Source organism: Trichogramma pretiosum, unplaced genomic scaffold (assembly GCF_000599845.2).
Source record: "Trichogramma pretiosum strain Unisexual culture from Peru unplaced genomic scaffold, Tpre_2.0 scaffold26, whole genome shotgun sequence".
Lineage (NCBI taxonomy): Eukaryota > Metazoa > Arthropoda > Insecta > Hymenoptera > Trichogrammatidae > Trichogramma > Trichogramma pretiosum.
Genome location: NW_019641640.1, coordinates 1,248,959 through 1,264,438, shown reverse-complemented (window position 1 = coordinate 1,264,438; position 15,480 = coordinate 1,248,959). Strand labels below are relative to the sequence as shown.

Below are 15,480 nucleotides of genomic sequence, written 5' to 3'. Positions count from 1 at the left end.
TAACGCTACCGATTAATAAAATATAATCGTTACAAGTATCGATACTCATCAATATAACGATTACATCGAGAAGTAGTTGGATCCTTTCTTCTTATTCGTGACAGGTCAAGTTGAAAGTCTCTTTACCTACGGCGTGATTTTGCAGTTGAAAGCACGAGAGGACTACTTGACCGAGTCGACTTGAGATGGAGCGCGCGCGTTGAATCGTTACGTAAAAATACGACTTGTCGGTAGGACAGTTTCACGTGCTCCTTATTTGTTTTGAAAATATACACTCGAAATGCACGTGTCATAATATTTGACCGCCGAGCGATTCATGACTTTTCTTCGATAATGATTCATTCACAAGCTTGTTTCATTCACTCCATCAATATTTTATCAGTGAAATCGCGCGGCTAATGTAGTTAACGTATTTTGTTAAGAGCATCGATTTTCATACAATACTTGAAAATCGATCGATCGTACGAATTAATAAAAGAAATATAATAAGAATTTTTCCTCGTCGAAGCTTATTTCTCAACATACCGAGTACTATGAAGCATACTAGATATAACTTAATTCGACATGAAACCTTGCATGTGTGTTCACGTGAACTCGCTTAGTATAGCAATATTTTTTTTATCTAATTATATTATAATTGTCAATGTCTGTTGCATCAAAATGCTAATATAGCTTATGATGTTTATAGGTCATTTCGTTTACATGTATCTCGCAAGCGAAGTCGACGCGACACATCGTGTGTGTATGTGTGCACATTTCCATCGCGTAATTATGGTCAGTGGTAATACATTTAAAAACCTAGTTTGAAATTCAAAAGTATGAGAAAAAAAACAAAGAGTCGCATACATCAAAGGCACGGATCACAGCTCTGGCGCTGTGCACTACGGCTGCAAGAAGATGCGCGGGAGTCGTCGAGGGCTGCTTATACATAACATCGCTGCATGCGGTATAGATATACAGCAAGATAATATCGCGACGGCAAGAGGGCGAGATTTCGCAAGCTCGAGTAAATCCTATGCAGAGAAAAGCTCGTGCATCGCAGCAACGAGTGGCAGCAGTACCAGAAGCAGCAAGACAAATTAGCGAGGGAGAGTTTCGGATAAACGCTGGCAGGCGGGTTTCGCGTTGGCGGCGGCAGCAGCTGCAGCGACGGCGGTGGTGGTGCAAGTAGAGAGTAGAGAGTAGAGCGAGTGGCGAGCTTGCGAGAGAGCACTAAGCGGCGCACGTCGCCGTGGTGGTCGCCGTTGGCTGCAGCCGTCGTCGTCGTTGTTGTGGTGCGCGTGCGCGCCCGAAGGTTGGAGGGCTCGCTCTCGAGTCAGCACTCTCGGTGCGAGTGTGGCCCAAGATGGCGGGCTCGACGGTGGTGGGTTCGCGAGGAGGGCCGAACCGACGACGACGTCGGAGCTGGCAGCTCACTGCTGCAGCAGTGGACACGAGTATTATTGCCGTCTGGCCGAGTGCAAGTGTTGAAATATAAAAGAAAAAGAGAGCCCCAGCGGACGCGAGCTTTTACCACACGACGAGCCTCTCTGTGTGTGCCATCCACCACGAGGAGCAGCAGAAAAGTGTGCAGCGCGAGACAGCCCGACGATTTCGGTAAAAGCTCGAAGCATCGAAGGCTATTCCAAGTGTGCATAATATATACATATATCTGTATATTACGTGAGAGTGTGCCGCCCCGTGCAGCAGCAGCAGCAGCAGCACCGAAAGGGTGAGAAAGCTGCACGAGAGAGGCGCTGCAGCAGCAGCAGCAGCAGTAGCAGTAACTACTACCGCAGTAGTCATCGCCGCCGGTGGAATTAGTATTACAGTGTGCCGTTTTTTTTGCCTCTCCTTGTGATTCTTTGATAAGAAAAAAAAAGCTTCGATCGAGCTGGTGCAAAGTCTCGACGAGGAAAGAAGCAGCAGCAGCTTCGTAGGAGATCGTCGACCGTGATAAACCGGATAAACTCCTCAGCAGGGCTGGTCCCTGCCGAAGCTCTGACTAGCTGCAGCGATTCCTGGAGCCGCGGGTACAGGTGAGTAGTGTGTCGAGCACGAACTCTTACTAGTCTTATATTTAAAGCTCATTGGAGCAGGTGAGCTTTCGAGCAGTTTTAGTGCACCTGCTGCTGCGGCTGCTGCTGCCCTCGCCTGCTCCTCTCACGCGTGTGTATGTTGTGTGTATATAAGTGTGCTTGTGTGTAAGCTGCTGCTGCTGCTGCTCGTTGCAGCCGCTGCCCCCGCGTGCGAGAGTGTTACGTGTGTGAGAGAGCGAGTGTGGGTGTGCGCCAGCAGCAGCGTGCACTACCCTCTCTTTTGCTCTGTCTCTCGCTGTCTCTCCGCTGCGCGCCGAGCTGCTGCTGCCTCTGTCTCTCTCGTACGCTCGATATTGTATGTGTACTCTCGAGTATAGGTGCAGTGAGCTTAACCGCGCCTAGAGCAAAGTCTCTCGTCCCTGCATACCGTAGTCTCGAGTAGAATGCACGACGAAGATGCTTTCATAATCACATTTTTTTATAATCCACGTCGTTCGATAATATGCCTCCGGTGCATCGAGCTTTTTTGGCATATATATCGCTCACAAACGCCCTGCGAGCTTGCGAAAGCTTTCGGTAGCCTAACGCACGACACGAAATGATCGTTACACAGGCAAAGGGGCAAGTGAGAAAGAGTAGACCATTCCGGTAGCTGCGTGTCTCGTGCATGTAGCTGCTGCGATCGTCTCGCACGACGGCGGCGCGGCTCTCTCTGCGACGGCTCGAGCGAGCTTTTATAATACGATCGTAATGCAGTCTGTGCGAAATGTGTGTATGTATGTGTGTGTGTAGCAGCAGTGTAGCAGTGATCGGGGGATATAGTAGCACAGCAGCAGCAGCAGCAGCATGCGCGTGCGAGTCGGGCGGCAGTCGCTCGACTGCCAGTCTCTCTGGCTCGACTACTTATATACATTTCCCGGTCTCTACGCACGCCCCTTCCTGCTGCTGCTGCTACTGCTACTGCTACTGCACAATTCTAGCAGCACTAACAGCAGTAGACCCTTGAGCATATACCTATATTTACAGTGAAACACTGGCCAGTCTTACGAGACACAAGGTATACGTTTAGTCTCGAGACTATTGTACTACCCGTGAGGCACGCGTAGCGCTACTACTAATAATACTAACTGCGTAGCTATTAGAGACGCGCCGAATAATATGCATCTTGTACACACCGCTCCCTACTTCTCGTACTGCACCTATACTGCTGTTTATCGCTCGAAATTGTTACTTTTAGGCACACCACTCGCCATCTTTTATCTCTCTTTCTCAACACACACACGCACACATATATATACATAGACACAAAGACACGAGACGTGCACTTATAGACTGCTGCTGCTCTCACGCGACACGCGAATGCGCCTCTAAACTTGTACACGCTATACGCCAACTTATAGTCCCGAATTAGGAAAGTATATAAGATAAAGAAAGCTCGTCGCTCGCCCCATCGTCTGCTACCTTAGCAATGTAGCGTGTAGTTTGAGGTGAGACAGAAAATCTCGTTGAGCTTGCGCATGACTCGAGTTCGCATGCATATTTTCATTCGCCCTTTATACACACACGCACGCACATACACACACACACACACACACACGCACATAATGTTTGGGTATCCGTCTGGCACTGCGAGCTTTTCAAAAATTTGTATCCGCAAGCTCGGAGCTTTTTGATTCGGGTTTGAACCAGAATTTTAACAATTTTTGTTGGTATTCGTAAATTTACGCGTAAAATGATAGGTTTGTACAAAAAAAATTTTTAACGAGGAATTGAATATCATTTTTTGAAATTGATATTTTTATGAGGGAGCTTTTTCCGAGAGAAAATGCATTATTCATTGGCAAAGATATTAAATTCCCAGCCGCGCGAAGAATGTAATTTAACGATAATCTGGCCGAAAAAATCTAACTATATATGCGCGACGCGAGTCGCAAGCTCATTTTCCGCGATACATATCTCGCGCTTGCAGTATAAGTATAGCACGCGTTAATCCGCATCTTCGCCAACAGTTTGTACTTCCTAGTCGATGTGCTATTTCTCATCCGTCTCACTCTATCTTTCTCTCTCCCTCTTTTGTCTTTCTTTTGTCCAAGTGCAGTGGCAGCAGCAGCGGCATTAGAGCTTCGTACGTGCCTCGGCGTGGTAGCGGCCCATGTATATATGACACGTATATTGACCCTCTCTGTTGTCGTCGTCGTCGTCGACTTCTATATATATTGCCAATCCAGAGAGTCTCAGAGACTATACGGCTACTGCGTCTACCTATATATATGTGTGCTTCTCTGCTGGCTCTGCGCCGCGGGTTCGCAGTTCGCCAACCAAAGAGCCAGAGCAGCCCTCCTCTATCTGTGCGCGAGGAGAGGCGCTTAACATTGTCGAACAGCCGAGCCGTTTGTGCAGCTCGACTTCGCACTATAGAGCTTTTACACACACATGTATTCGTATTAATAACCGTTCGATGTCTCGTTAACTACGGCTAACCCTACGCTGTGCTGCAATTATGTGCAAGTCTCTCACCCCATTTTCAAGTACCTAAACTTTTGGATTATAAGAAAAACGTCGTCAGCCGCGATAAATTTGTGGTTTATTATTAATCGACCTCGCGAGAGCTCCGTATAATCCGTAGGTAAAATATATATTTTATTCAATTGTGAGCTTGCACAGCGTCGCTTACGTGTATGTGTTACGGATAGTACACCTATGCCATACTACCATTAAAACGGGAGAACAATTGAATTAATGGAGCGCAATATTTTACCTTTAAATGGAGCCACGCTGGATCACACATATACTTTTTATATTATATACCTTTTGCCTCTCGAGGGAAATTTCGACGTAGCCGCGTTTATATCTCAGATTGTTTCGCATCGCTCATACTCATACATACAGGTCCTCGAGTGATACGTCGTCGAGTTCATCATATATGTACGTGTGCAGACGTGACACTTTTTCCATATGTGGATTTCGGAATTCACTCCGTTTCGTAGCGTTAACTGATTGCAGAAACAAGAGATCACACGCGTAATCCGTGAAAAATCTGAACTAAAATCAATAAAACTTTATTTAAATTGAAAAATCACGTTTAACTACACATCAGTAAATGTGTTCTTTTGAGTAACAAACTTTTCCATTACGCTCATTCCCGCTGCGTATATAATTAAGTGTATCCATCGTACACACACATGCACACACGCACATATGCAAAAGAGAAGCAGATTAGAAAGGATTTATCGATAGAAGCTCCTCGTTATTAATACAGCGTGCGGAAAACACGTTGGAAAGTCCGCAGTGTGTATTACATACATAGGCCAAAGTAGTTGATATGAAAGCTCGCGGCGAGCTTCTCTTCCTAGCAGATGCGCGCGCGCTCGCGCCGGCAAGATCGATATTGAAATTTTCTCTTTCAGTTTGTAAAATAATACCGGAAGACTAAGTGCACACGAGTCGTGTGGCGCGCAAAAGAAGCCTTTTCAATAAAACTAGGCCTATTATCCTCTCTCTTTCTCGCTCTCTCTCTCGTTCTGCGCTCATGTTATATACTCTTGACAACGGGGAAAAAATTATCAATCGACCAGCTATTTTGCACTTCTATCATATATATTGACATTGTCATATTATAATCTATCGCGCGTGACTTTGCTTGGCACGCGTGCATGCAATATACTCGTGTATAGCGTCGATATTTTAAATGCGTCCGTGCAGAATCGTCTCGGACGGAGACATTCTTTGAAGTTATGTACAGGAGCATGTTTTCTTACAAAACCGATACGACTCTTGCCTCTTCGATCAATAATTTTTCTTTAATCACCAAACGAGAACACGAAATAATTGTTATAAAAATATGCATAAACGCGAAAATGGTATAACGAGAAAATCAGTTAGCAAAGAGGTAGCAGAAGAAGCAGCGATTCTTATTTTTCTTTCTGCACAAGCGCGGCACAATCTTTTCTTTCTCGTGCAAACCCCTCGCTTTAAAATTCGCTGCGAGGAATCTTAAATTCAAACTAGTCGCGCGGGCTAATTTATTTTTGCTCGCTCTCGCCCCTTCCCCTGACACACAAAATGATTTTACCTAACCGAGATTCTTTTGCCCCTTATCCTTAAACTTTTCGTGCTGGATCGTCTCGGTGCTTTCTTCTTCTTCGCCTTTTTTTTCTTCACTCCGCGATAAAAGTCGTTAGTCCCCGGCTAGGATTCATTAATTACTTGTTACTCGGTCGCGCTCGCTACTAGTCCACTTGTAAGGATATACAGTTGCAGCCTCGAGTTCAAAGAATAGCCATTAGCTTACGTGGGATTAAATTTTTTATCTCGCGCGTGGGTCAATTTGTCTTTATAATAAAAAATAAAAGATCCTCGAAAATAACAAAGATAAAATTATTCGCGTCCCATAAGTTAGTAAGCATATTTGCCTGCTAACAGGATTCCTACGTGTGTATGTGCGCGAGTCGAAAGGCACGTCCCGTTAGCAGATCAAGCCCGTCAACTGTAATAAGCAAGAAATTTAAACGAACGGTATTTATTTTGCGATTAATGTAGTGGAAAATTTGCAGTGATGCTAGTAGTTGGAATGACCGCTCGAATTCTCGAATTTTCGCGGTCAAAACGTTGTTGACGCGTTTGTTGATAACATAAATATGAATAAAACGTTTCTTTTTTGTCTCAAAGATTGCTGGTGTAGCAATGCGAGCTTACGCTACGTGCGAAAATATACTACTGCCCAATTACAGTACGTAATCATTTAAACATTTTACAGTAAAAACATCGTTTGAATTATTTTCTTACATATAAACCTAAGTCAAATTAAACTGCTTGGGGGTTCTAGCGATGCGACATCTATATTCTATGAGTCAACTATGAAATGCACGAGATTGAAAGACCAACATGAAAAGTCATCAAAAAAATATTTTACAGGATCGCACGTTCGTTAAACATGCAGAAACGTTGAATTTTGTAAACTTTAAGCTCGTTAATGTGCTCGCGTATGCAACGTGTCGACTGCAACGGAGCAGCAGCACATCACATCCGTAATTTTCCATCGAAAGTGACCGTTCGGCTGTTTTTTTCTTCTTTCTTTTAATTGAGGCAAACTGAAAGCAATGCCGGCGATTTTCCGTTCTACTTGCGATGTAGCATGTGTATAAACGTCGATGATCGACACGCATACATACGTTTCTCATCGTATAGTTTGTTTACACAATCTTACACACGTAGCTGCGAAGTCTTCCCTCGGAGTCGGATCGCAACGACTTCGTCCCTGTACTGCTGTATGGCGTTGCTTTTTTTTACGCACTAATACGGTGTGTGTGACTTTTATCACGCGGTCGACCTCTGTCCATGCCGCAGCCATCGCGACTCTCGAGGCAGCAAAAAATCGTCGTTTCTTCACGCGCTCTAATGCGAGAGCAACGGCGCGGCGAATGATTACAAAATCCGAGCAATCCTCTCGCCATCGATCGACCATAAGAAAACTCAACGCAACGATCAGACGGTAAAAAAAAACAGCAGCAGCAGCAGCAGTCGCTCGTGGGTACTTAAATACAGTAATTAGGCGAGCAAGATGTTGATAAAAATGCAGTTATAGAATATAGCGATCTATTTATCCATCGAATCGGATGGCTGTAATATTTTTTTGTCCCCCGCTGCAGGATAGGATACTTTACGCACGCGATCGAATGAGTTTCAGCTCGAGCTCGCGCGTACATCGTACGCACCTCTTACTTTCATCACCCCGCGCGCGCGAAGACGCCGAGTTTTCCCCCCGCGACGTTGACGCAGCAGAAGCTGTAAAGGGGAAATTGTCGCGGCGCGCAACCACAGCTGGAGAGCAGTGGTTGTCGACCAAGTGCCGATCGCTCGTTCTTTCGCTCGCGCTCGCTTTAAACGCACATTCATATAGTACGTATATACGAGTATACGCGCGTATTACACCAAAGGAGAGAGGGATATCGCGGCCAAAGCATAGCGGCTCATCCCATTAAGAGAAAGAGAGAGAGAGAGAGCACGCCTCGCTATAAGGGATATATATCCCAGGCGCAACGGGTCCCGCAGCGTCAGTCGGTCGGTTCTTGCCTCGAGCTTCGGCTCGACTGTTCTACTCCTCTTTTGTGCGCGATCACACACGTGTTTTCTTCGTTTGTATCGAGACAAGGAGCTGCTACTACTACTAATTGTGCACGCCAAACCGCGATTACAAACGTTTGTTCTTCGTCGTCCTGCGAGTGCGCCGATTGGTGATTGTTTTCTCATATATTTCTCGCTCCAAAGCGAGCTCTTCTCGTCGTGCTGAAAATTAATCGGTTAGTAACAACCACTTTGAACCATTTTGAAGCTTGACATACGAATCTTCCTAATTACTCGCAATAAAAATTGCTATTAGTGGAATTAAAGAGTCGCAATCGAAAAGCTTGTGCACGCGAAGTAATCCGAAAAGCTGCACCGGCCCAGCCGTGGTCGTTTCTTTTATTGCGATGCGAGCCACGCGCAGCAGTTGTGCATATTATGAATCTCTTCCGCGTTCGGCTGTACGTGCATATTCATATATTGTATATATGCTATATCGTGGCACTGAACTCGAGCACACACCGTTATATACCTTCGACGGCGTACACTGCACTGCACTGCTCTTTCTCTCTCTCTCGCTCGCTGCATCCATGCGTGCCGCCGCCGCCGCGCTTATAATTTATTTATGTAGGTGAGATATATATGATACACATTATATGCACGAGACTCGCTTGGGTGAGCTCGCGTGTATTCGATGCTCTCGCGGCGGAATTAAAAATTCACAAAAAATCAGGGAACGGTGTTTTTTTCACGGAAAGTCAATTAAAAGCCCTGGAGGCTCGCGTCGAGAGTCGCACACGTACGCGCGCGCGCTTGTTGTGGAAAATTCGCGTTCGCACGAGTACCATGGCCCATACTGCTGCTGCACTTGTAAAATATCTATACACACGTAGTAGTCCAAACGAAGCTCTCGAGAGCACATCGCGCTTCGCACGCTTATACATCTATACGATGAATGTCGAGGCTGCTGCTTCTGCCGGAAACGCAACTTCAATTTCTATCGCGAGTACCAAAAGTGCAAATGATGCTGCAGCAGCAGTAGCAACGGTGGCGTTGGCTCGTTTATTGAAGCGCCTGGCATTTTTCTTCTTTTTTTTTTGTTATATATTTCTCTTTTTTGCTTACACACGCACACATGCGCACTTGGGCGTAATTTGCACGCGCACATTTACCACCCGTGGCAGAGATACACACACATATAAAGATATGTAATACAGAGATGATGCATACTCCGGTTGGCGCTCGCGAGCTGTGTGTGCACCAACGCATTGTCGACTGCGCAGAGTGTACGTGTGCGATGTGTGACAAAAGTAGGGCATGACACTGTTTTCACGTACGTGCATACAACGTATGGACGCTGTGTGTTGTGTGTGTATATGTGCAGAAGAGAGACGCTCTCTCTCTCGCGTGCGCGCTTGTATCTGCTCTCGCACAGCCGTAAACATTATGCGCTCTTATAAGTATACGTATATGATCGTATGTATGCAGTGTCGAAAAAAGCAGCAGCTGCAACAACGGCGGTGGCAGTGCACTTTTGATTTTCTAATCGCTTCATCGTACGAGCCTTTCGGTGCGACGCGGTATATCACGCGTATATTATAAAACACGATGCAGTTGTCGTTGTTGTTGTTTGACGATCGATAACGATCGCGAAAAACGACGCGCTTTAAAATTATTGCCATTGTGAAGACGTACCACGGGATTCCAACGAAGGTGTAATATAATAATCAACGCTGGTGGCGGTGGTGGTGGCTCGCGTCAACGGTGCATGACAGTAATCACCGGATCGTTGGAGTGTGCACTGCCTTATGCGCTATTCATATCCTATATACGTAATGTGTATGTACCTACATGTGTGTGTGTGTGTGTGTGTGTACATGGGCTTGTTGGCGGCATGCACACATGCAATATGCAGTATCGCGAGTAGCAACTAATCATCGCTTATTAGTCACGTACAAAGCGATATGGTACGTAAGTGTGTGTGTGTGTGTGTGTGCCGCGTGTATGTTGTGTTTGTTTCTGTTTGCATGTGCGAATGAGCGGACGCGGGAGGCGCAGTGCGGTACCTACTATTGCGCCGGTGTGCTTCGATCGGTGCGTGCAGCCGAAGCATTGACCTCCTCCTCCAGCATGCGCATGCTTGTGTGCCCTAACTCGCTCCGTCATTTTCCAAACGTGTGTTATGTGTGCATACTTACAGAATTGTACATAATCGACGCGCGCCCGAGGAAATCGACGCGTGCCTCTCCTTATGCGCCTCCCGCGTCTTGTTGTTCTACCCTTAAGCAGAGCCCCGCATGCATGTGTACTGCGCGTATAACACACATCGCTCGGTGCAATCTCTGCAACGTGGGAGCAATAATCGTCCTTTCTTCGCGAGCCTCGTAACTTGGAAGTATTTTTGCTTTCCTCTCTCTCTCTCTCGTCCTTTCTTTCTTTCTCTTTCTCGGCAATTTCTTTGGCGTGACTCGTGTACTGCTACTCGCGAGTTTCTTTGTGTGCAGCACGCAACGCCTGAAAAACAAAGGTATATGCAAGTATTCCCCATTGCGGCTGCGGCTTTTTTGCGTACCGGTCAAGGAACCGACGACGCGCCAACATTTCTCTCTCCGGTGTATTACCTTCACCCATAACGGGCAAGACCACTTATACTGCAAAACCTTTTGCGATTTTCTCATTGTCTCCCTGTAACGCAACCATACCTATCGTAGAGAATTTAGCTGTTACGCGGTGAGACCCATTAGAAAAAATCGATGAATACCATCCATTTATCGTGCGTGATTAATTAAACACATTTTTCGAGTTATCGAGTCTCGACGCGATCGTCATTTTGAATTGTTAAGAACTTCTCAATGAAACAATTGCCTATCTCTCCGCATTACTCGCGCTAACTTTTCACGCTGCGTGAAGCGGTTGTATAACGCTGAAAACACTCGCGATAACTGGATCGAGCTTGTCTCACGCACGCCGCAAACCAGAGCTGCAATTCTCTCTCGTAAAAATGATAATGACTAAATTAGTCAGTTCGTTAGCCACGCAGAGTAAGAAGACACGCGTCTATAGTTTGAGTGAATCCCCGCACATTTTTGACGCATCATACTGTTCTTTTCTTTTCTTTTTTCCTCGTCGCCGAGGTTTCACTAGACTCGCGCGAATCCCTCTCGTGCTAAACATCGAACTTTCGAATATTCGATTCTCTCGTCTGTTCGTGCTCCTGCAGCGAAATAACTCATATACATACGCTAGCAAATGTAAATGACTCGTGTGTATACAAACTCGGACTTTCCTTCTTGGCATGGTTATATAGGATTGTACCACTTGCAAATTAGGAGCACCTGTTGTACTTGCGCTGTACAATTAAAAGTGGATCAACTCGCCAAGTATTTCTCTGCGCGCGCTCAATCAAAGCAGCATACATAACTCCTTAATGTCTCTGTGGGTGTTTGCGTATAAATATGCCGCGACTATAGTACATCTGCGGTTTCGCGAGCCACGATGGGTATTTAAATTGTTCTCGCGCTCTCGTGCGGAGGCAGGGCTTAACTCAATATCATTACGTGACATTTCATAAATTAATTCGCGCGAGTAATCGCCGCTCGGCGAGCGCACTCCAAATAAATTAATTCGCAGCGAGCTGCAAACAAGGAGAGAGTCGTCTATACATAATAGCACGACGTGGATGGGCATTTGACGCGAATGGCCATGATTGCACGATTTACAAGTGTACGCGATGATGCGATATATACATTGGGAAAATCACGATTGCTGCACACGATGGTTTCGATCGAGACCAGCGACGCGCTCAACCTCTCACGGGCTTACCTTAACTTTGCTCTCTCGAGATAGACGCGCGTTATATACATCGGCTTTTGACGCTTTGTGACAAGAGAAAGATAGAGAGAGAGATCGATTTGACTAATGCAACGCAGAGTTCCGCAACGGGTTCTTCATCGATCGATCGCGCGACTATACGCGGGGAGGGCCGAAATTATTCGAAACAAAAGAAAAGTATTGTATAGCAGTTATCGCATGACTCGACGGCATTTAAACGTGGCTCGAGCTCGTCAGAACTAAAACATACCTACATAATAATATAAGTGCTCTGCGGGCGAGAAACACGCATACGTACGTACATGCAGCATGTATATATACGTACGCGCGCTCGAGACCGACCTAACGGTAAAGTCGTCATCGACGTCGCGTTTCGTGTGTAATACGTGAATCATGTTTCGAGCGTAGGATGTGGCCTGCATTCCCCCGGTGTGTGTTTGCTGCACTCACGCGAAAACGCATCGCGGAAGATTCGCCGAGTAAGTACTTGGCGCGCGATCGACGATACTTACGATGCTCTCGAGCTGTACATACGCACGCACGCTTGAGGTGGTTGCTTGCAAATAAGCCGATCCAATGGTGCATTTCGCGCCACCGGAATTAGAGCTGTCCATGATATTACGACTTGTTTCTCTTTTGCCTTAATGTCTGCCTTCAATTAGCGGAGAAAGCGCTGCAACGACCAACGCTACTAACGCGCGCCTCTTCTATTTCATTTCTTTCCTTCTTTCTTCTCTTCCTATTCTTCTCCTGCTTACGCTGTACTTACCTTCTCTCTTTATTTTTTTGCTCTTTATACACCAACTTGAACTCGGAGAGCCATTACGCACTGGGGCCAAGATTAAAATGCCACTCTCGTATCTTAATTTCGACTCGTGGAGGACGCGACCACCGGGCGTCGATGCCGCCTTTGTGCTTCGAATATTAATCCACAGCGCGGCTCACCGATGATATCGCGCTGTTTTGGGCCGGCCACAGCACAGAGAGCTGCCTGCTACGGGCACACACACAAAAGTGGCCGTTATAGCAAAGCCCAGCACGCTCAGGTGTATACAGTTATGACTGCTGCCTTTAATTCCGCACGCGTAAACCTAGATCTCATCCGCAGAGCTTGCGCGCTCACTCTGTATATAATACAACTGCGAGCTTTATCGTACGAGCGCATCGCGATACGTATATATGCGTATATACGGGCGCAATTCCAATTATCCTTCAGCAGCAGCAGTCCGAGGGTTAACGGTATTTCGGAGCGGAGCAGCAACGAGCGCGAGATTCTTGCGATCTCCGCAAGAATAAAAAGGGAAAGTGAGAAGAGGAGAAATTGCGACGATTAGAACAGATGACTATGAGTACATTAACTCGAAATCGTGCGTATACAATACAGCACTGATCGTTTCTTCGCGAAGGGGCGCGCCGACTGACCCGTCTACGATGCTCGTCGGTACATTATTGAGCTACATTCGCACTATTTTTAAAAGGATCTCAAGTGACTCGTCCATCTTCGATATAATACAATTGCGAGACAAAGATCTCGAGTACAGCTACGGTTAATACAGTTAATCTTTTGTCATTCGCACTTTTACCAAAAGTTTCATTGATAATTTATACCATTCGTCACCGATTTACATACTTTCATTTTATTAGCTATCGTCACTGGTAGAAATGCTCTTCATTAATAATGATCTAATGGTCGAATAAATTACCGTTCAAATATATTTTTTATAAAGTACATGGACCATCAATTGACTTAGTTTTGGTAATTTTTCTATTACAATTAAATATCAAATAACTTGTAAAAGACCATTTAATTATTTCAAAATATTCAAACCCACCTGAATCATTAATACGATAATACCACTTTAAGTGTTCACCGCCAGGTGGCGAGTACCATTATTTGTAAATCTGCAAGAGGTGAAGTAAAACAAACTGTATAAGTCACGGCACAGTTTTCACAGGATTGTGGTGAAATGACGACAAATGTATGAATAAATAATTACAACAAAATTTCAAATTAACATTAAAAATATCTCCACAACCGGACAGTAATCAGTCTGATATACCATAAAGGCTCTCAGAAATATGGGCACTGAATTAAAAAACAGTAAAATGTGTCATAAAATGTCAACGCAACATAGATTTACTATTACTTATGTATAAGAAATGCAATGCAGTCTCTTTTTAAATTCGAAAAATCCATAGGATTGATAGATGTAAACATATTTAGTTCAAAAATGATGTTTATTAGAAAATAGCACAGAACATTATATTGAAATAAAATGTGGTAAAAAATATTACGTTCTTGGTTAGTATGTGTCGAGTTTTAATGGGTCTTTTTAGCCCAAGTGACTCTTTGTTTTGGACAAAATTTAATCATGAACTGTTGAGCATTTCTACCAGGGGTGCTTTACTACATATGTGTATGAATTCGGTTAAATGAATCATTGAGTAACGTACGATAAAACTTTGAAGAACTATGAGGCGACTCTATGTGTTGGTTTCAATTTATGCAATGATAAACCGTCTATAGTCAAGTTACAGATTGTCCTCGCGCGCAGCTGCACAGGCGTAAATTATTTTTTATTCCATAGTACCGCAGAGCAAGAGACAATATTCCTGCGAGAAAATGCATGAATATTATGGACTTTTAACGGCGCTTGCAACTCGAGATCATTGGGCGAAAAGTCGCACATGGAGATTCGTTAAACTGCAATATATTCGTCGCGGACGTGCCTTGTATACTTTAATAAAGTAACGACTTGGCGACAATCCTCTAGTCCGCGAGTTCTCGCGTTACGTCCNTTTTTCATTCTGTCGCGGAAGCTCTCGTATAAGCTGGGCCGCTACGAGACCAACTTCAACCACCCCGAAAGAGATAAGATAAAGCTACGTAGATATGCGCGGTTTGCTAGGTGCGCGCCGCGCTTTATTATACGCGACGATAAACTCCTGCGCCACTCGAGATGTGAAAATTAACACTTGAAGCTGAATCTTTTGCCGAGGAAAATTACTTTTGCCTACGATAGAGAGAGATAGAGAGCTTTTAGCATTTATCTCAACCGTATTACGGTTAACATGGTAAATAATCGATATACATCATAAACCATTGATAGTTTTTATTATTCGAGAATCCAGGCTAACCTCGTTGTATTGTGTTATATTAGAGTAGTTAGCGAGTTCGATTTCAACTTCTGAAATCCGATACTTTTTCTCTCGTGTGAATACTACACGATTCATCCATTCATTAGGGTGGTTCTCTGTTACAAGTTTTGCGCTTCAATCAACTCCCATACGCGAAAAAAATCCCGACTATATATCTCTGGCAAAAATTGCCATGCTCAAAGCGTATCAAACAAAACTGGTCGGGCGCGCGCTTGGCCCGTTAGGGAATAAAGAGATTTTATGGTGCGCGTGAGTGCGTAGTGTGCGTGCAGCTGTGACTCTCTTGCTCCGTACAGCGTATATAAAACGAGAAAGTTTACTTGCGCGCGCGCGAGCGACACACATCGCGGTTATTAACATACATTCGCTCCGCGTCGATTTTCCCGATCGGCGAATCGCCAATTCGATC

At 45.1% G+C, this 15,480-nt stretch overlaps 1 protein-coding gene across 2 annotated transcripts in view; it reads left to right on the top strand.

Annotated features, from left to right (window-relative positions):
- The first annotated feature begins 1,246 nt into the window (after window positions 1-1,246).
- The window catches only part of LOC106652479 (putative fatty acyl-CoA reductase CG5065), a 36,774-nt gene continuing 22,540 nt past the window's right edge, over window positions 1,247-15,480 (top strand). Inside the window, exons 1-2 of one of the 2 annotated variants that reach the window (XM_014371458.2) lie at window positions 1,247-1,711; window positions 1,853-2,018. The gene's annotated coding sequence lies outside the window, so the exon portion shown is untranslated. Of the gene's footprint in view, window positions 1,712-1,852; window positions 2,019-8,088; window positions 8,318-15,480 lie in introns of those variants that run through there. The other variant, XM_014371459.2, reaches the window with a different exon arrangement.